The sequence below is a fragment of the Triticum urartu genome, chromosome 6, assembly GCF_003073215.2.
Source record: "Triticum urartu cultivar G1812 chromosome 6, Tu2.1, whole genome shotgun sequence".
NCBI classification, from domain to species: Eukaryota; Viridiplantae; Streptophyta; class Magnoliopsida; order Poales; family Poaceae; genus Triticum; species Triticum urartu.
This window is the reverse complement of record NC_053027.1, coordinates 310628156-310649620: the sequence shown is the minus strand read 5'-3', so window position 1 is coordinate 310649620 and position 21465 is coordinate 310628156.

Genomic DNA, 21465 nt, shown 5'->3' with positions numbered 1-21465 from the left:
GTTCTGTCAGTGAACATATACTCAGAATGTCTGGGTACCACAACCACTTGACTCAACTGGGACTTAATCTTCCTGATGGTAGTGTCATTGACAGAGTTCTTCAATCACTGCCACCAAGCTACAAAAGCTTCGTGATGAACTATATTATGCAAGGGATTGATAAGACAATTACTGAGCTCTTCGCAATGCTAAAGGCTGCGGAGGTAGAAATCAAGAAGGAGCATCAAGCGTTGATGGTCAATAAGACCACTAGTTTCAAGAAGAAGGGCAAAGGGAAGAAGGGGAACTTTAAGAAGAACGGCAAGCAAGTTGCTGCACAAGTGACGAAGCCCAAGTCTGGACCTAAGCCTGAGACTGAGTGCTTCTACTGCAAAGGGACTGGTCACTGGAAGCGGAACCGCCCCAAGTATTTGGCGGATAAGAAGGATGGCAGAGTGAAAGGTATATTTGATATACATGTTATTGATGTGTACATTACTAATGCTCGTAGTAGCGCTTGGGTATTTGATACTGGTACTGTTGCTCATATTTGCAACTCGAAACATGGGCTACGGATTAAACGAAGATTGGCTAAGGACGAGGTGATGATGCGCGTGGGAAATGGTTCCGAAGTCGATGTGATCGCTGTCGGCACGCTACCTCTACATCTACCTTCGGGATTAGTTTTAGACCTGAATAATTGTTATTTGGTGCCAGCGTTAAGCATGAACATTATATCTGGATCTTGTTTGGTGCGAGACGGTTATTCATTTAAATCAAAGAATAATGGTTGTTCTATTTATATGAGTAATATCTTTTATGGTCATGCACCCTTGATGAGTGGTCTATTTTTATTGAATCTCGATAGTAGTGATACACATATTCATAGTATTGAAACCAAAAGATACAAGTTTAATAATGATAGTGCAACTTATTTGTCGCACTGCTGTTTAGGTCATATTGGTGTAATGCGCATGAAGAAACTCCATGTTGATGGGCGTTTGGAATCACTTGATGCTTGTGAACCATGCCTCATGGGCAAGATGACTAAGACTCTGTTCTCCAGAACAATGGATCGAGCAACAGACTTACTGGAAATAATACATAATGATGTATGCGGTCCAATGAGTGTTGATGCTCGCGGCGGGTATCGTTATTTTCTGACCTTCATAGATGATTTGTGCAGATATGGGTATCTCTACTTAATGAAACATAAGTCTGAAACATTTGAAAAGTTCAAAGAATTTCAAAGTGAAGTGGAAAATCATCGTAACAAGAAAATAAAGTTTTTACGATCTGATCGTGGAGGTGAATATTTGAGTTATGAGTTTGGTCTTCATTTGAAACAATGTGGAATAGTTTCACAACTCATGCCACCTGGAACACCACAGCGTAATGGTGTGTCCGAACGTCATAACGGCACTTTATTAGATATGGTGCGATCTATGATGTCTCTTACTGATTTACCACTATCATTTTGGGGTTATGCTTTAGAGACGGCTGCATTCACGTTAAATAGGGCACCATCGAAATCTGTTGAGGCGACACCATATGAACTGTGGTTTGGCAAGAAACCCAAGTTGTCGTTTCTTAAAGTTTGGGGCTGCGATGCTTATGTGAAAAAGCGTCAACCTGATAAGCTCGAACCCAAATCGGAGAAATGTGTCTTCATAGGATACCCAAAGGAGACTGTTGTGGTACACCTTCTATCACAGATTTGAGGGCAAGATATTCGTTGCTAAGAATGGATCCTTTCTAGAGAAGGAGTTTCTCTCGAAAGAAGTGAGTGGGAGGAAAGTAGAACTTGATGAGGTAATTGTACCTTCTCCCTTATTGGAATGTAGTTCATCATAGAAATCAGTTACAGTGATTCCTACACCAATTAGTGAGGAAGATAATGATGATGATCATGGAACTTCTGATCAAGTTACTACCAAACCTTGTAGGTCAACCGGAGTAAGATCCGCACCAGAGTGGTACGGTAATCCTGTTCTAGAAGTCATGTTGCTTGACCATGACGAACCTACGAACTATGAGGAAGCGATGATGAGCCCAGATTCTGCGAAATGGCTTGAGGCCATGAAATCTGAGATGGGATCCATGTATGAGAACAAAGTATGGACTTTGGTTGACTTGCCTGATGATCGGAAAGCAATAGAGAATAAATGGATCTTCAAGAAGAAGACTGATGCTGACGGTAATATTACTGTCTACAAAGCTCGACTTGTTGCGAAATGTTTTCGACAAGTTCAAGGAGTTGACTACGATGAGACCTTCTCACCCATAGCGATGCTTAAGTTTTTCTGAATCATGTTAGCAATTGCCACATTTTATGATTATGAAATTTGGCAAATGGATGTCAAAACTGCATTCCTTAATGGATATCTCAAAGAAGAGTTGTATATGATGCAACCAGAAGGTTTCTTCGATCCAAAAGGTGCTAACAAAGTTTGCAAGCTCCAGCGATCCATTTATGGACTGGTGCAAGCCTCTCAGAGTTGGAATATACGCTTTGATAGTGTGATCAAAGCATATGGTTTTATAGAGACTTTTGGAGAAGCCTGTATTTACAAGAAAGTGAGTGGGAGCTCTGTAGCATTTCTGATATTATATGTGGATGACATATTGTTGATCGGAAATGATACTGAATTTCTGAATGGCATAAAAGGATACTTAAATAAGAATTTTTCAATGAAAGACCTCGGTGAAGCTGCTTATATATTAGGCATGAAGATCTATAGAGATAGATCAAGATGCTTAATTGGACTTTCACAAAGCACATACCTTGATAAAGTTTTGAAGAAGTTCAAAATGGATCAGTCAAAGAAAGGGTTCTTGTCTGTGTTACAAGGTGTGAAGTTGAGTCAGACTCAAATGCCCGACCACTATAGAAGATAGAGAGAAAACGGAAGTCATTCCCTATGCCTCAGCCATAGGTTCTATCATGTATGCAATGTTCTGTACCAGACCTGATGTGTGCCTTGCCATTAGTTTAGTAGGGAGGTACCAAAGTAATCCAGGAGTGGATTACTGGACAACGGTCAAGAACATCCTGGAATACCTGAAAAGGACTAAGGATATGTTTCTCATTTATGGAGGTGACAAAGAGCTCGTCATAAACGGTTATGTCGATGCAAGCTTTGACACTGATCCGGATGACTCTAAATCGCAAACCGGATACGTATATTATATTGAATGGTGGAGCTGTCAGTTGGTGCAGTTCCAAGCAGAGCGTCGTGGCAGGATCTACATGTGAAGCGGAATACATTGCTGCTTCAGAATCAGCAAATGAAGGAGTCTGGATGAAGGAGTTCATATCCGATTGGTTCCAATGAAAATCTTTTGTGACAATACTGGTTCACTTGCCTTAGCAAAGGAATCCAGATTTCACAAGAGAACCAAGCACATCAAGAGACACTTCAATTCCATCCGCGATCAAGTCAAGGAGGGAGACATAGAGATTTGCAAGATACATGCAGATCTGAATGTTGTAGACCCGTTGACTAAGCCTCTCTCACGAGCAAAACATGATCAACACCAAGACTCCATGGGTGCTAGAATCATTACTATGTAATCTAGATTATTGACTCTAGTGCAAGTGGGAGACTAGAGGAAATATGCCCTAGAGGCAATAATAAAGTTGTTATTTATATTTCCTTATATCATGATAAATGTTTATTATTCATGCTAGAATTGTATTAACGGGAAACTTAGTACATGTGTGAATACATAGACAAACAGAGTGTCCCTAGTATGCCTCTACTTGACTAGCTCATTAATTAAAGATGGTTAAGTTTCCTAGCCATAGACATGTGTTGTCATTTTATGAACGAGATCACATCATTAGAGAATGATGTGATGGACAAGACCCATCCGTTAGCTTAGCATAATGATCGTTTAGTTTTTCTGCTATTGCTTTCTTCATGACTTATACATGTTCCTCAGACTATGAGATTATGCAACTCCCGAATATCGGAGGAACACCATGTGTGCTATCAAACGTCACAACGTAACTGGGTGATTACAAAGATGCTCTATAGGTGTCTCCGATGGTGTTTGTTGAGTTGGCATAGATCGAGATTAGGATTTGTCACTCCGTGTGTCGGAGAGGTATCTCTGGGCCCTCTTGGTAATGCACGTCACTATGAGCCTTGCAAGCAATGTGTCTAATGAGTTAGCCATGGGATGATACATTACGGAACGAGTAAAGAGAGTTGTCGGTGATGAGATTGAAATAGGTATGATGATGCCGATGATCGAATCTCGGGCAAGTAACATACCGATGACAAAGGGAACAACGTATGTTGTTATGAGGTTTGACCGATAAAGATCTTCGTAGAATATGTAGGAGCCAATATGAGCATCCAGGTTATGCTATTGGTTATTGATCGGAGATGTGTCTCGGTCATGTATACATAGTTCTTGAACCCGTAGGGTCCGCACGCTTAACGTTTGATGATGATTTGTATTATGAGTTTCGTGTTTTGATGAACCGACGATTGTTCGGAGTCCCGGATGAGATCATGGACATGACGAGGAGTCTCTAAATGGTCGAGACATAAAGATTCATATATTGGAAGGCTACATTAGGAAACCGGAATGGTTCGGGTCGTTTCGGATAAGTTTCGGAGTACCGAGGGTTACCGGAACCCCCCCCCCCCCCGGGGAAGTTAATGGGCCATCATGGGACTTAGTGGAGAAGAGAGAGGGCCGACCAGAGGTGGCGCGCGCACCCCCTTGCCCAGTCCGAATTGGACAAGGGGAGGAGGCGGTGCCCCCTCTTTCCTTATATTCTTTTCCTCCTTCCCTTCTTCTCCTACTTGGACTAGGAAAGGGGGTGGGGACGAATCCTACTTGGACCGGGAGTCCAAGTAGGACTCCCCCCATGGCGTGCCCCCCTCTAGGGCCGGCCACCTCTCCTCCCCCTTTATATACGTGGGAGGGGGCACCCCAAAGGCACACCAAGTCTTCTCTTAGCCGTGTGCGGTGCCCCCTCCACAATTACACACCTCAGTCATATCGCTGTAGTGCTTAGGCGAAGCCCTGCACCGATAACTTCATCATCACCCTCATCACGCCGTCGTGCTGACGGAACTCTCCCTCATCCTCAACTGGATCAAGAGATCGAGGGATGTCATCAAGCTGAGCATGTGCTGAATGCGGAGGTGCCGTACGTTCGGTGCTTGGATCGGTTGGATCACGAAGATGTTTGACTACATCAACCGCGTTACTAAACGCTACCTCTTTCGGTCTATGAGGGTACATAGACACACTCTCCCCTCTTGTTGCTATGCTTCTCCTAGATAGATCTTGCGTGATCGTAGGAATTTTTTTGAAATACTGTGTTCCCCAATAAGAACTTCCTCTAGCTATCTATGCTTTTCTCGTCTCAAACTCTATTCATGCTACATCACAAAGTTTGATCAAGTCAGATTCAAACCACTCTGTGTGAGGAGCACTCGAATTCCCGATTCTTCATAGACTTAAACTTCCAAAACCTCTATGTGCATTTCGGTCTGACCAATCCATCCACTTCGGTCAGACCGAATTCACTGAGTTGATCTAGGTTTTCAATCTCGGTGCAACCAATTAGAACTTTTCGGTCACACCGAGTTGCAGTAACCACTTGCGATTCTGCATCTCGGTGCCATCAAGTTGTACCACTCGGTCACACCGACAGGGTCAGGATATATATTCCGATGGGTTGAATTTTGGAAATTTCTCCAAAACCCTTCATCCCACGCGTGTCTTGCTCTGTCGCCTCGGGTCTCTGGATCGTCTCCTCATCGCTAGCGACCTCCCGCCGCTGGTTTCCATCGCCGGCAACGGATTTCAATGCCGTCGTTGCCGCTGTAGCAAACTCACCGCCGAACTAGGGTATGAGTTCGACCCCTTGTGAATTCTTTTTACCTCCGATTCTAAGCACAAGGTCAATGCCATGTTTCTTACCACGTTTGAGATCATCCTGTCCAGCAGAACATCCCATAGATTAGATTTGATTCAAAAATTTAGGGTTAGGTTTCCGCCGAACTCATCTCGGACCGACCGAGTTGTAGAAATCGGTCTCACCGATTTGGCTTAGGCCATAGCACTTGCACTTTTCGGTCTAACCGAAATTTGCAAATCGGTGTGACCGAGTTCAACTCTCTGTGAAACCCTAGCAATCTCGGAGTCACCGAACTATGTCTCGGTCTGACTGATTTCACTAGTTTAGACTCCAAAAGTTGCTTCGGTGTTACCGAGTTTAACAAATCGGTAGCTCTGAAATGCTTTATGTGGAAAACTAAAACTATGCTTTTGACTCATTTGTTTTGCAAAACCTCTGCACTTTGTGATTCTCATCCACTCTACCTCATCTATATCTATTCACAGGGTCTGCTGTCAGCTTGCTTTGCCAGTATGTGTGATAAGAGTGATAGCCAGAACAAGTCAGAAGAGCAAGTGCACATGAGTGAGGGCACCAGTCCCTCTAGCGGCTATGATGATGGTAGGAGAACTCGAAGCAATTTGCCCAAAGTAGCTACTAGGAAGAGAAAGAAGAGGAATTATGACTCAGAGGATGAGGACTATGTGGCTGCTGAGGAGGAAGTGAGCTCCAAGAAGAAAGTGCTGAAGAAGGAATATGGAACTTCTGCTGCAACAAAACCTAGTTTGCACAATAAGGCACCTGCTAAGAGGATTCCCATGTCAAAAGCCAGAGCCTCCACTCTTGAGACCTCTAAGTCAACTGAAGAGGCTGCTGGTGAAGGCAAGAAGAGGAAAGAGAGGGTCAAGAAGACCATTGCCAAAGTTATTGGCAGATCATCCATGATGAGAGATCCAGCTAAAGATGAAGAAGAGGAAGAGGATGCTGCACCAGCATCAAAGACTCAAAAGCTGATGGGGGATGCCATCAAGTCTGGGGCTGCCCCTTCAAAGCCCAAAATTGCCCCCAAAGCTTCTGCTCAAGCTTCAAAGACCTCAAAGCCCAAGAGGAGCAAAAGAAATATTCCAGCTGCTGAGAAGAACAAGGCCCCGGTGCATGAGATTGATGAAGAAGATGTTGAAGCCCAAGTGCTTAGGAAGCTTAAACCAAAAATTCCAGATCATGACGACAGCCATACAGTGGCAGAAGATATGAGCATCAGGAAGGATGCAGGTCTCAGACTTTGGAGATAAAGTGACCCTTATGCTGTGAGGAGAAAGACTGTTGTGGACTACATGTTCCATACCAAGGAACAGCGGGATTTCTATGAAACCATCTTGCTTGACAAGAAGCCCATAGTTTGTGATATGAAGTGGGATGATTGGGAGTACATCGATGAGAATGTAGACCACTTTAAAGGAGTGCATGAGAATTTCAAGTCTTGTGGAGTAGATGACTTTGTGGGTCAGAAACTCACTAAGTGGAATGATGAACTTATTATCCAATTCTACTCCACAGCACATTTCTATCCAGATGGAAAAATAGTTTCGATGCCTGAGGGTACTAGGTACCAATCAACTATTGATGAGTGGGCTAAATTGATCAATGCCCCTGAAGAGCATGAAGATGACTTGGATGTCTATGCCAAGAAGAAGAAAGACCACAACTCTATGGCCAACATGGACAAGGAGATTCCAGACAAAGCTTTGGAAACTCATAAGCTTGGGTCTGTTCACTATTTGTTGTCTGGATTAGCTACTATCAACACCATTCTGAGGCATACATTATCGCCCAAATCTAGAGATCACAAGATGATTAGAGGTCATTCAATCAACTTGCTGCAAATATTTGATGTGCCCTAAAATTTTAAAGTCATGAGCCTGATTGTGGAAACAATCAAGAGGACAGCTATAGATTAGAAGAGATCTTGTGGGTATACTCCACATATTCAGGTGCTCATCAACTCCAAGATGGGCACATGCACTTATCTTTCGGACAAGGAGCATCTACCCTTGAGACCAGATTTTGAGGATAACACTGTTGTCATGAATGAAGAATATCCCACATCTGTGCAAGCACAAGAAAAGAGAGAGAAGGCAAAGGTTGAAAAGGCTATAAAGATGCCAAGTGTTGAAGAGGCATCTCAAGTGTTACTAAATTCAAAACAAGACCAGCTTGCTTATCTGATTCAAGCAACTTTGAGGATTGAGAAGGGCTTGGCCACCCTGACTCAAAATCAGGAGAGCTTGGAAATGATCATTGATACCAAGTTCAATGACCTTGATCTTAAAGTGACTGAGATGCAGACAACTGTTGAGCAGCTCCAAGAAGAAGCTGGGGAGAGGAAAGGGCAGGTTGCCACAAATGCCTTTCAGAGAGTGCCCAGAGGTCAAAGGTCTGCTGCAGTGCCCATGGCTGACAGTAGAGCTACCACATCAGCACCTGTAGCCACAGCTTCATTGCCACTTCCAGTTGCAACTCCATCAGCTCCAACAACTTCTACAGATGCTTTCATCCTTGGAGTCCTCTCAACACCACATCTGGAAGATCAAGCCTAGAGAGATGCATAGCACTATGAATTTTCAAACTTTTTGGTAACTTGTTGCCAAAGGGGGAGAAATGTATAGATCATAGGCTTCGAGAGAGAGTGTGTTTTTGCTTCTTTTGTCTCTCTTGATATTTGTTTGATACTCATGTGTGTGCTTGTGTGATACTTTATGTCTGTGTGCGAGATACTTGTATGATCATGTGTTTAATCATATTCTACTGTAATGCTTATGCTTGAATGATGTTATCTTTTATATCTATTGTATGATCATTCACTTTGCCTTGGTGATGGGTGCATATTTTTACTCTCTATCATTTTGAGTGCTCCATCAAGATATATGTGACATGGAAGAGTAACCCATGTTCCTAATCGATTGTGCATTTGCATTCAAAAGCAAATTTTAAATAATGCACAAATTTAGGGGGGGGCTCTTACTTATCACATACTTCTCAAAGCGACGATGCATTTCAATCTTATTATCATTTGTCGAAGCTTTGATCTATATGTTGTCATCAATTACCAAAAAGGGGGAGATTGAAAGTGCCCATGGCTGACACTAGAGCTACCACATCAGCACCTGCAGCCACAGCTTCAGTGCCACCTCCAGTTGCAACTCCACCAGCTCCAACAACTTCTACATATGCTTTCATCCTTGGAGTCCTCTCAACACCACCTCTGGAAGATCAAGCCTAGAGAGACGCATAGCACTATGCATTTTCAAACTTTTTGGTAACATGTTGCCAAATGGGGAGAAATGTATAGATCATAGGCTTCGAGAGAGTGTGTGTTTTTGCTTCTTTTGTCTCTCTTGATATTTGGTTGATACTCCAGTGTGTGCTTGCGTGATACTTTATGTCTGTGTGCGAGATACTTGTATGGTCATGTGTTTGATCATATTCTACTTTAATGCTTATGCTTGAATGATGTTATCTTTTATATCTCTTGTATGATCATTCACTTTGCCTTGGTGATGAGTGCATATTTTTACTCTCTATCATTTTGAGCGCTCCACCAAGATGTATGTGACATGGAAGAGTAACCCATGATCCTAATCTATTGTGCATTTGCATTCAAAAGCAAACTTTAAATAATGCACAAATTTAGGGGGAGCTCTTGTTTATCACATACTTCTCAAAGCGACGATGTATTTCAAATCTTATTATCATTTGTCGAAGCTTTGATCTATATGTTGTCATCAATTACCAAAAAGGGGGAGATTGAAAGTGCAACTATCCCTGGGTGGTTTTGGTAATTCCTAACAAAATACAGCTCATTGAACTAATGCTATTTCAAGATGATCATTTCAAAAAGTTCAATGATTGGCATGGCATGGACTAGAAATGTTGACCCCTCAAAATTCTAAGGACACATATTGGCTCAAGCTCAAGACTCTACATTTTCATTTTAGTGATCCAAGATCACATTGAGTCCATAGGAAAAGCTAATACTATTATAAGGGGATGAGTTGTTGTATAATGCCTTGCTTGCTCAAAATGGTCAGTGATATGCTCCAAAAGCCCTCAAACACTTTCTCATATCCACATATGTCCCAAAATAAAAGTCAAACTCGGCCCCACCGAAATTATCTATCCGGCGCCACCGAGTTCATTTGACATAGCCACTGCTAGAAACCCTCATCACTTCGGTCTCACCGATAGGGATCTCGGTCTCACTGAGATAGGATTGCAAACTCTCTGTTTCCCTTCATAACATTTCGGTCTAACCGAGATGAGCGATCGGTCCCACCTAGTTTGCAATGCAAACTCTCTGTTTCCCTTTCGTAACATTTTGGTCTAACCGAAATGAGCAATTTGGTCCCACCGAGTTTGCCTGACCAACTCTCTGTTTTCCTATTACAAAAATCGGTCTCATTGAGTTTATGTGATCGGTCTCACCGAGATTATGTTATGCCCTAACCCTAATGAAATCGGTCCCACCAAGTTGACATGTCGGTCCCACCGAAAATCCTAATGTTCACATTTTGAACTAAATCGGTCTAACCGAGTTTTATGATTCGGTCCCACCGAGTTTGGTAAATTGTGTGTAACGGTTAGATTTTGTGTGGAGGCTATATATACCCCTCCACCCACTCTTCATTCGTGGAGAGAGCCATCAGAACATGCCTACACTTCCAACATACATTTTCTGAGATAGAGAACCACCTACTCATGTGTTGAGACCAAGATATTCCATTCCAATCACAACAATCTTGATCTCTAGCTTTCCCCAAGTTGCTTTCCACTCAAATCATCTTTCCACCAAATCCAAACCTATGAGAGAGAGTTGAGTGTTGGGGATACTATCATTTCAAGGACAAGAGCAAGGAGTTCATCATCAACACACCATATATTACCTTTTGGAGAGTGGTGTCTCCTAGATTGGTTAGGTGTCACTTGGGAGCCTCCGTCAAGATTGTGGAGTTGAACCAAGGAGTTTGTAAGGGCAAGGAGATCGCCTACTTCGTGAAGTTCTACCCAAGTGAGGCAAGTACTTCATGGGCGATGCCCATGGTGGGATAGACAAGGTTGCTTCTTCATGGACCCTTCATGGGTAGAGCCCTCCGTGGACTCACGCAACCGTTACCCTTCGTGGATTGAAGTCTCCATCAACGTGGATGTATGATAGCACCACCTATCGGAACCACGCCAAAAATCTCCGTGTCTACATTGTGTTTGCTCCCTCCAAACTCCTCCCTTTACCTTCATGTGCAATGTTTGTACATTCCACTGCTATACTCTTAGACTTGCATGTGTAGGTTGATTGCTTGACTTGTGCTAAGTTGCTAAAATCTGCCAAGACTTAAAATTGGGAAAAGGCTAGATTTTTATTTGGTCAAGTAGTCTAATCACCCCCCTTCTAGACATACTTCCGATTCTACAAGGTTCCCGCGCAAGCTTCCCGCCCGACTCGGTAAAATCCCCAAAATCCCAATGCTTACCGGCCTACTATAAAAACCCTCATGGCCGGCGAGTCCTGCGTCGCATTTTCCCCTCCCTCCCTGTAGCTTATCTCCTCTTCTTCTCCCACAATCGCCAATGGCACTGGTCCATCATCGTTGCTTAGACACTCCGCCGTCATCAGAGGACATCTCTAGCTGAGAGGCTACACTGCAGCAGCGGCGTAGTCCCCGGTGTAGTGTAGTGCGCGTGGCGTCCCTGTTGGGTATGCGCGGAACACCCACCACACGCTCCGCCATCGGTGCCCGTCGGCAGCTGTTGCCGGCCGCCGTTGCCTCCACTCCACCGTCAAAAGCCTGGGCCTTCGCTCGCTCCGCCGCTGCGGCCCGAAGGTGGGAGGTGGCCGTCGTGGCCACCACCCCACTGCCGGCCACCGTGGCCATCACCCGCTCCGCCATCGCAGCCCGAAGGCGGGAGGTGGTGGTCGTGGCCACCACCCCATCATTGGTCGCCATGGCCGCCAGCCCACCGTCGACCGCCGGGGTCATCACCCACTCTGCCACCGCCGCCCGAAGGTGGGAGGAGGAGGTGGATGCCCGCACGTGCGTCAGCGACCTTGCGCGCTACACCGAGTTCCTGCGGGAGGAGGAAGAGAGCCTCGTCGAGCATGCAAAGAGCCTTACCGCCGCCATGGCCACGGAACATGCCTCCTCAGAGGTGAGGAATCAGGAGATCTACGAGGAGAACCACCGCTTCAGAGGGGTCGTCTGGAGCGGCAGACGGCGTTCGAGGTGAGCGTCGCTGAAGCTGCAACAGCGGCAGGCACCATATTGCAGTTTCCCGGCTCGTCGGTAGGCTCCTCCTCCTCCACCTCCTACTGAGCGTGCTCGGTAGAGGAGAGGCAGCCAAAAGTAGTACAAAGCCCCTCCGCAGTAGTGGTAGTACTAGTATTTGGGGGCTATTTTGTTCAGTTCATCTGACTATAGATGTGGTGGAACTGTACAACGTACTTCAAATTAGCTAGTAAGTTGAACTAGCTATTTCAGTACGTGGTTGGCAACAATTGGGGAAAAGTTTGGTCGGTTCAGCTCTCGAGTTGAACTGTTTGTATAAATTAAGAATGACTGCTTAATCTACGAATGAAATCTATGCTTAATTACTGAATTTTAGTTGCAAAAATTAGATACTGCTAGTGAATTTTAGCTTCATATTTTGACAAATCATAGTGTTACAAGGTTGACAAATGGCAATGTTACTAGATCAACAAATGTCAATCTTTCCAGTTTGACAAATGGTAACATACCCAATATGACAGATGCAAATCGCACCAAATTGTTTGTAAGTGGTTGCACACGCGTCATCCAAAAGAACCGTTTGCATTGAAGAGATGCACAAATCCTGCTCTCACTTTGCATCATGTCGTCCCGGGGTCGACAGGCAGGGCGCGGGAGGATGGCAGCTGGCGGCGCTGAGAGGTAACGTTCAACGGCGGCGTCCCATGCCGCTAAGGGGGGCGCGCGCACGGAGAGGAAGGCGGGCAGCCATGGAAGTCAAAGGGCTCGCTTCCCAGTGAGCCCGTGTAGCGTACAACTCGCACGCTTCCCGGTGAGCCTGCGCATTCAAGGACAGCTTGCATGTCTCTCGGTCAGCCTGCGCACCAGACTGCGCTCGCACGCCTCCCGTTCAGTCAAGGTCAAGCAGCTGTCCACACGGCACCTCCTACAGCCATTATAACCAATACATGTGCGTGACATGAATGGTTAACAGAACACACACAATTTGAATTATACAAACGTTTGAGATATTAAAGTGGCAGTTATTTTTTCAAAATGCCTTTGTTGGTTGTCATTATTCGAGTGCGCCTTCTTTCAAAATGGACACGAAAAATACCACAGCATGTTGGGTGCCATTCCATGATAGAATGCCAAGTTTCATGAATTTTAGACGAGTTTTGGATTTACTAGAATTTAAAAATAAAGTATCTCAACGTTTTGTCGACAATCAACGGGTGCCCTAGTGTTTGAACTTCATTCCCATTTCTTGCATGGGACCTAAGCATGCACCCAAGGACACAGATTTGATTTTCAACCAATTTATATGCACTGGAGCATGTGCATGTAGTTCAAATTTCAATTATGCACATAAATGCATTGAAAACTCAGTTAATGTATAAAAATGTCAAAACGAACCCCGAAAAATCAAAAAATTGACACAAAACTCCTATTGTTCTATGCTGACACGAGAAATTTTTTGAAAGCAATAAGAGCCAATGGATATATCCATCGTTTCGTCCCCAAAGGTGGGACGTTCCCTACCGAAACCATCATGCTTGTTGTGAGAAGCTCTGGTTTATGAGAAGCATATACCCAAACCTACCCCAAATGAGACAATTTTTTTACCATGCCATGTTGATGCCGCTCCATGATAGCATGCCAGGTTTCATGAATTTCAGACGACTTTTGGATTTACTAGAATTTAAAAACCAGGTATCTCAATGTTGTGCCGACGGTCAACAGTGCAATGGTGATTGAAATTCATTATCATTTCTTGCATGGGACCTAAGCATGCACCCAAGGAAACATATTTGATTTTTCAACCAATTTATATGCACTAGAGCATGTGCATGTAGTTCAAATTTGAATTGTGCACATAAATGCATTGAAAACTCAGTTAATGCATAAAAATGTCCAAATGAATCCCGAAAAATCACAAAAATTGACACAACACTCATGTTGTTCTATGTTGACATGAGAAAAATTTTGAAAGCAATAAGAGGCAATGATTATCGTTTCGTCCCCCGAAACCATCATGCTTGTTGTGAGAAGCTCTGGTTTGTGAGAAGCATATACCCAGACCTGTCCCAAATGGGGCAAAAAATTTACCACGGCGTGTTGATGCCACTTCATGATAGCATGCCAAGTTTCATGAACTTCAGACGAGTTTTGGATTTACTAGAATTTAAAAACCAGGCGTCTCAATGTTTTGCCGGCAATCAACAGTGCCCTAGTGTTTGAAATTCATTCCCATTTCTTGCATGGGACCTAAGCATGCACCCAAGGACACATATTTGATTTTTCAACCAATTTATATGCATTAGAGCATGTGCATGTAGTTCAAATTTGAATTATGCACATAAATGCATTGAAAACTCAATTAACGCATAAAAATGTCCAAACGAACCCCGAAAAATCACAAAAATTGACACAACACTCCTGTTGTTCTATGTTGACATGAGAAAAAGTTTGGAAGCAATAAGAGGCAATGCATATTGTTTCGGACCCAAGGTGGGACGTTCCCTACCGAAACCATCATGATTGTTGTGAGAAGCTTTGGTTTGTGAGAAGCATATACCCAAACCTACCCCAAATGGGACAAAAATTTTACCATGGCATGTTGATGCTCCTCCATGATAGCATGCCAAGTTTCATGGATTTCAGACGAGTTTTGGATTTACTAGAATTTAAAAACCAGGCATCTCAATGTTTTGTTGGCAATCAACGGTGCCCTGGTGTTTGAAATTCATTCCCATTTATTGCATGGGGCCTAAGCATGCACCCAAGGACACGTATTTGATTTTTCAACCAATTTATATTCACTGGAGCATGTGCATGTAGTTCAAATTTTAATTATGCACATAAATGCATTGAAAACTCAGTTAATGCATAAAAATGTCCAAACAAACCCCGAAAAATAACAAAAATTGACACAACACTCCTGTTGTTCTATGTTGACACGAGAAATTTTTTGAAAGCGATAAGAGGCAATGCATATCGTTTCGTCCCCAAAGGTGGGACGTTCCCTACTGAAACCATCATGCTTGTTGTGAGAAGCATATACCCAAACCTGCCCCAAATGGGACAACAATTTTACCACGGCATGTTGATGCTGCTCCATGATAGCATGCCAAGTTTCATGAATTTCATATGAGTTTTGGATTTACTAGAATTTAAAAACCAGGTATCTCAATGTTTGCGGCTGATTGATGGTGACGGGGTGTTTGACATTCATTCCCATTTCTCGCATGGGACCTAAGCAGGCAACCAAGGACACATATTTGAATTTTCAACTAATTTATATGCATTAGAGCATGTGCTTGTAGTTCAAATTTGAATTATGCACATGAATGCATAGAAAACTCAGTTAATGTATAAAAATGTCCAAGTGAACCCCGAAAAATCCGAAAAATTGACACAACACTCCTGTTGTTCTATGTTGACACTAGGAAAAAATTTGAAATCGAGAAGAGGCAACGGATATCATTTCGTCCAGAAAGGTGAAACGTTCCCTACCGAAACCATCACACTTGTTGTGAGAAGCTCTAGTTTATGAGAAGCTTATACCCAAACCTGCCCCAAATGGGACAATTTTTTTACCACGACATGTTGATGCCGCTCCATGATAGCATGCCAAGTTTCATGGATTTCGGATGAATTTTGGATTTACTAGAATTACAAAAACAAGTATGTCAACATTTGCCGGAGAGCCATGGTGCCGTGGTGTTCGAATTTCATCCCCATTTCTTGCATGGGAGATAAGCATAAACCCATGGAGACATATATGATTTTACAACCCATGTTCGTGCACCGGAGCATGTGCATGTAGTTTAATTTTGAATTGTGCACCTGAAATGGCTAGAAAACCCATTTAATGTATAAAATGTTCAAACGAACCCTGAATAATTCTAATTCTTTTACGACACACATATAGTTGCATGTTCACTCCTGATAAAAGTTCTAGAAATTCAAACACCGTCCATTGCCGTTGTGACCCCATTATGTAATTCAAATCAAGATGAAAAATCAAGTAGATCGCACACATTTTATTATCACCAACCGTGTGAGATGCAGCACAAAATATCCTGGAGCACCGTCGGTGTATAGTACGCCTATGACTGACGCGGGAAGGTGCATCGGCTACAGTCCACAGCCGGCATCTCAAGAACATTAGCTCGCTCCCCAAATATCATTTCATTGTTTAATCATTGCCGGTGAAAGAAGAGCACGTGGACCCGTGTCGTGAGGGCAACTTCGGTGGCCCACTCCGGTGAGAGCGCGGCTGCAGCCGCCTTGCGCGTGCTAACAAGGTGCATGAGCGCGGCCGCAATCTGCAACCGGGCGGCCAAGGCAGCCCAAACGGCCGTTGTTGCCTCTCAGGTGGCGGCAGCAACATCTGCCTCGGGGATAGCAACTGGCGAGAGCGGCAGGCAGCTGTCTGTTCCGCAGCGACAGCCTTAGCCCTGATGGAGGCCGCCCACGACCATGTCGAGGCCACCCACGCCCAGCTCCTGGTGGTCACCACACAAATCAAATGAAGCTTTTCTGACAACGGTCGGCAACCCACGACCGAAGAGCTGGCAATCGCCGAGAGCGTTCGAGAAGCCATCCGTTCCTCCGCCGCATACCTTGCGACGACGGAGCCCGTCCAAGCCCAGATCGCGTCCTCCCACGCCTAGCTCATGGCGGCCTTTTCCAAAGAGATGGCGGATGCGGATGGCGAGATGCTTGTCGGGTATGGTGTGATGGATGCCATGGAGCCCCTTCCCCAGGAGACCGTCGGGCGCGAGCTGGACATGGAGGCAATGGCGGAGATCGACGAGCACCAACCGTAGTAGACTCTTTGTTTTGTTTAATTAAGAGCGTCGGTCTTTAATTTGTTAGAGTAATGTTTAGGTCAGCTAGCTCTGTTTAATTGCTGAACTTGCTCGATTAAGAAGTGTGGGTGTGTTGTAGTCTCCTTTGTGTACCCAAATTATGCAATGACGTGGATGACCACTATAACCATGTAAATTCGAACCAAAATTTTTCACGTTCAAACTCAACACACACGGGTTAAGCTATCTGAATCATTTGTGATGTTCACATGTCGTACATAGTTCTGAATAAGGGACCGTGTATGATGACACTTTGCGCGCCAGTTTTTTCGCTGAAGCGATTCCAAATTTTCGGTTTCCGCGGAAATATCTACCTCCCCGCCCCCTCCCCCTTACCAAAAGCCACATTCCCCTGTTTTCTCCTTCCTTTCCAAGTTAAAACCTTCACTCCTTTCTTGCAGCGCCGCCTCCTCGTCGGCGACCCTCCTCCATGCTACTTGGCCTCATCTATCCAGGCAGGTAATCCACACCCGACCCCCATCCTCCTCCTCCTTCCACATCCCACATGCCCCGACCGCCGACGTGAGCACGACACCTTCCACCCAAATCACCGACCCCTCCACCAAATAAGCGCCACCCTAAGCCATGGTGCACGTAGTATAGCCATGATCTCAAGGAGCATTTGGCAGCGGAGAAGCAAATCACGACCGCACGCGCGGATGAGGTCGCGATGGCTGCCATTCGTGCTGACCCCTAGATCTTGGAGGAGCACCTTGCCATTTGCTAGCTCTTGACTTTCCTTCACAAATTTTAGTGAATTGTGCTATCTAATTTTACCATGCAATCTGTTGCTCTAGTGTATATGTTCTATATGTCGTGCAGTGTGGTGCTCACTTATTAATTGTTTTGTTAATTAGTTGTTACCTTCAGTTAACTATTTGATTCAATTCTGCAAATGTGATGTTCAATTCTTCAGGCTGCAATTTTGTGTTGTCTTCCATGTGAGAAATAAATCAAATTTATATTTACAAAATACATGAGAAACGAATACAATTGCTATATTTCCAAGTTGTCAAGCATGCTTGGTTTGGTTATACACTGTGTAATGTGGTGCTCAGTTAACGTTTGGTCCATTTGTGTTGTGGTTTTTAGTTAATTGTTTGGTTCAATTCTGCAGTGCGATGTTCAATAGTTGTGGGTGCATTCTGTTATTGTATACCATGTGAGGAATAAATTGAATTTGGCTATAGTAAATACATGAGAAACAAATACAATTGCTACAATTGGCTGTAGTTAACTGTTTGGTTAACTATCTGATCTCCTATTAGGAGTATGTTATATTGTGCAATGTGGTGCTCAGTTAATGTTTGGTTCATTTGTTGTGGTGTTTAGTTAACTGCTTGGTTCACTAGAGTTTGCAATGTGCTTATTTTTCATCAACATATTTTACTGATAGCATGCAAACCCTTACTTAACCTGATGACTAACTACCTTATATGTGTTGCAGGGAAACAATGGAAAGCACTGAGGTTTACAATCGAGGTTAGCACATGCATGGTCCATTGTCTAATAGCACATTATTGTGCAATTGTAGGAACCATTCTAATATTTAGGTTTTTAACAATTTGGTCTTGCACATGTAGGTCCTACCTTATATCAATCAAATCAAGAAACTCAGAAAGATTGTTAGGATAAAAAATTAGCGACCAAAAACAACAAGATCTTTGTCTGCACAATGAAGAAAACATCAGTTCACTACAAGATGGTACTAACTATTATACCTTGCCTTTTTTATTCCTTTGCCCCATTTCCAATATAGAGAAGATATTTATGCACATGCTTGTTTTCAGGCCTTTCCAAAGCAGTTCACCGATGATTACCTCTCAAACCACCTCTATGGTCAGGAGGCGAGGAAGGTTTTCATACAACACTCACAGTTCACTATTGAAGTGTTCCTGAAGAGGACGAAGAACAAACGGTCAATCATCCACAGGCACTGGCCTAAAGTTGCAAAGACCTTCAACATGAATGAAGGCTCAATATTTGCCTTCCGCTTCAACAGTTTTCCAAATGAGATGCATCTGTCTATATACCGTCTATGATGCTAATTTTGAAAGGTTCTACATGTTGCATGTGAAACTTGGTGTTGGTGTAGTTGTGTAATGGGGTAGCTGAGTGCTGAAGCTATATCATGTTGTACTCTGATGTATTTCAGTTATGAAATTATACTTCCTTAATATGGAAATGAAATATATTATGTGCTTAATATGAATGTCAATTAGATTAATAAATGGGTTATTAATAATAGGGAAACTAGGCTACTAATGGCGAATTAGCATGGTAATTGGGTTTTGCTATTGCAAACGGTTATTGAAAAAATACCGTGGGCGGTGACCTCAGGCAACGCACATAGTTTCTAGGAATAAACCGTGTTGGATCAATGAACAATCACACACGACTTTCTCTTGAAAACTGTTTGCGTTAGGCCATCTTGCGCAAATGTTTACCACATAAAAACTGTGTGTGATGGACAGCCTTTGCCACTTAGTTTCTTCTACGGATCGTGTGTGATACATTCAATAACACAAACGATTTAATGGGAAAAATTGTGTGTGGTGTACATGTGAACGGAGACGTTTTCCTTGGAGCAACTATGTGGGATGTACATACAAATGAAAAAGTTTAGCGGGGACTGATGATGTCTACTACACAACCTTCTTCTTCTAGACATTGTTGGGCCTCCAAGTGCAGAGGTTTGTAGGACAGTAGCAAATTTCCCTCAAGTGGATGACCTAAGGTTTATCAATCCGTAGGAGGCGTAGGATGAAGATGGTCTCTCTCAAGCAACCCTGCAACCAAATAACAAAGAGTCTCTTGTGTCCCCAACACACCCAATACAATGGTAAATTGTATAGGTGCACTAGTTCGGCGAAGAGATGGTGATACAAGTGGTATATGGATGGTAGATAAAGGTTTTTGTAATCTGAAAATATAAAAACAGCATGGTAACTAATGATAAAAGTGAGCATAAATGGTATTGCAATGCTAGTAAACAAGGCCTAGGGTTCATACTTTCGCTAGTGCAAGTCCTCTCAACAATAATAACATAATTGGATCGTATAACTATCCCTCAACATGCAACAAAGAGTCACTCCAAAGTCACTAATAGCGGAGAACAAACGAAGAGATTATGGTAGGGTACGAAACCACCTCAAAGTTATTCTTTCCAATCAATCCGTTGGGCTATTCCTATAAGTGTCACAAACAGCCCTAGAGTTCGTACTAGAATAACACCTTAAGACACAAATCAACCAAAACCCTAATGTCACCTAGATACTCCAATGTCACCTCAAGTATCCGTGGGTATGATTATACGATATGCATCACACAATCTCAGATTCATCTATTCAACCAACACATAGGACCTCAAAGAGTGCCCCAAAGCTTCTACCGGAGAATCACGATGAAAACGTGTGCCAACCCCTATGCATAGGTTCATGGGCGGAACCCGCAAGTTGATCACCAAAACATACATCAAGTGAATCACGTGGTATCCCATTGTCACCACAGATACGCACGGCAAGACATACATCAAGTGTTCTCAAATCTTTAAAGACTCAATCCGATAAGATAACTTCAAAGTGAAAACTCAATCCATTACAAGAGAGTAGAGGGGGGAAGAAACATCATAGGATCCAACTATAATAGCGAATCTTGTGATACATCAAGATCGTACCACCTCAAGAACACGAGAGAGAGAGAGAGATCAAACACATAGCTACTGGTACATACCCTCAGCCCCGAGGGAGAACTACTCCCTCCTCGTCATGGAGAGCACCGGGATGATGAAGATGGCCACCGGAGAGGGATTGCCCCCTCCGGCAGGGTGCCGGAACGGGTCTAGATTGGTTTTCGGTGGCTACGGAGGCTTCTGGCGGCGGAACTCCTGATCTATTGTGCTCTCGGATGTTTTTAGGGTATATGGAGATATATAGGCGGAAGAAGTACATCAGGGGGGCCACGAGGGGCCCACAAGGGTGGAGGGCACGCCCAGGGGGTTGGCGCGCCCCCGTACCTCGTGGCCTCCTCGAAGCTTCCCTTACGTGGACTCCAAGTCTCCTGGGCTTCTTCTGATCCAAAAATAAGTTCCGTGAAGTTTCAGGTCAATTGGACTCCGTTTGATTTTCCGTTTCTGCGATACTCTAAAACAAGGAAAAAACAGAAACTTGCACTGGCCTCTGGGTTAATAGGTTAGTCCCAAAAATGATATAAAAGTGTATGATAAAGCCCATAAACATCCAAAACAGTAGATAATATAGCATGGAGCAATCAAAAATTATAGATACGTTGGAGACGTATCAGCATCCCCAAGCTTAATTCATGCTCGTCCTCGAGTAGGTAAATGATAAAAACAGAATTTTTGATGCGGAGTGCTACTTGGCATGATTTCAATGTAATTCTTCTTAATTGTGGTATGAATATTCAGATCCGAAAGATTCAAGGTAAAAGTTCATATTGACATAAAAATAATAATACGTCAAGCATA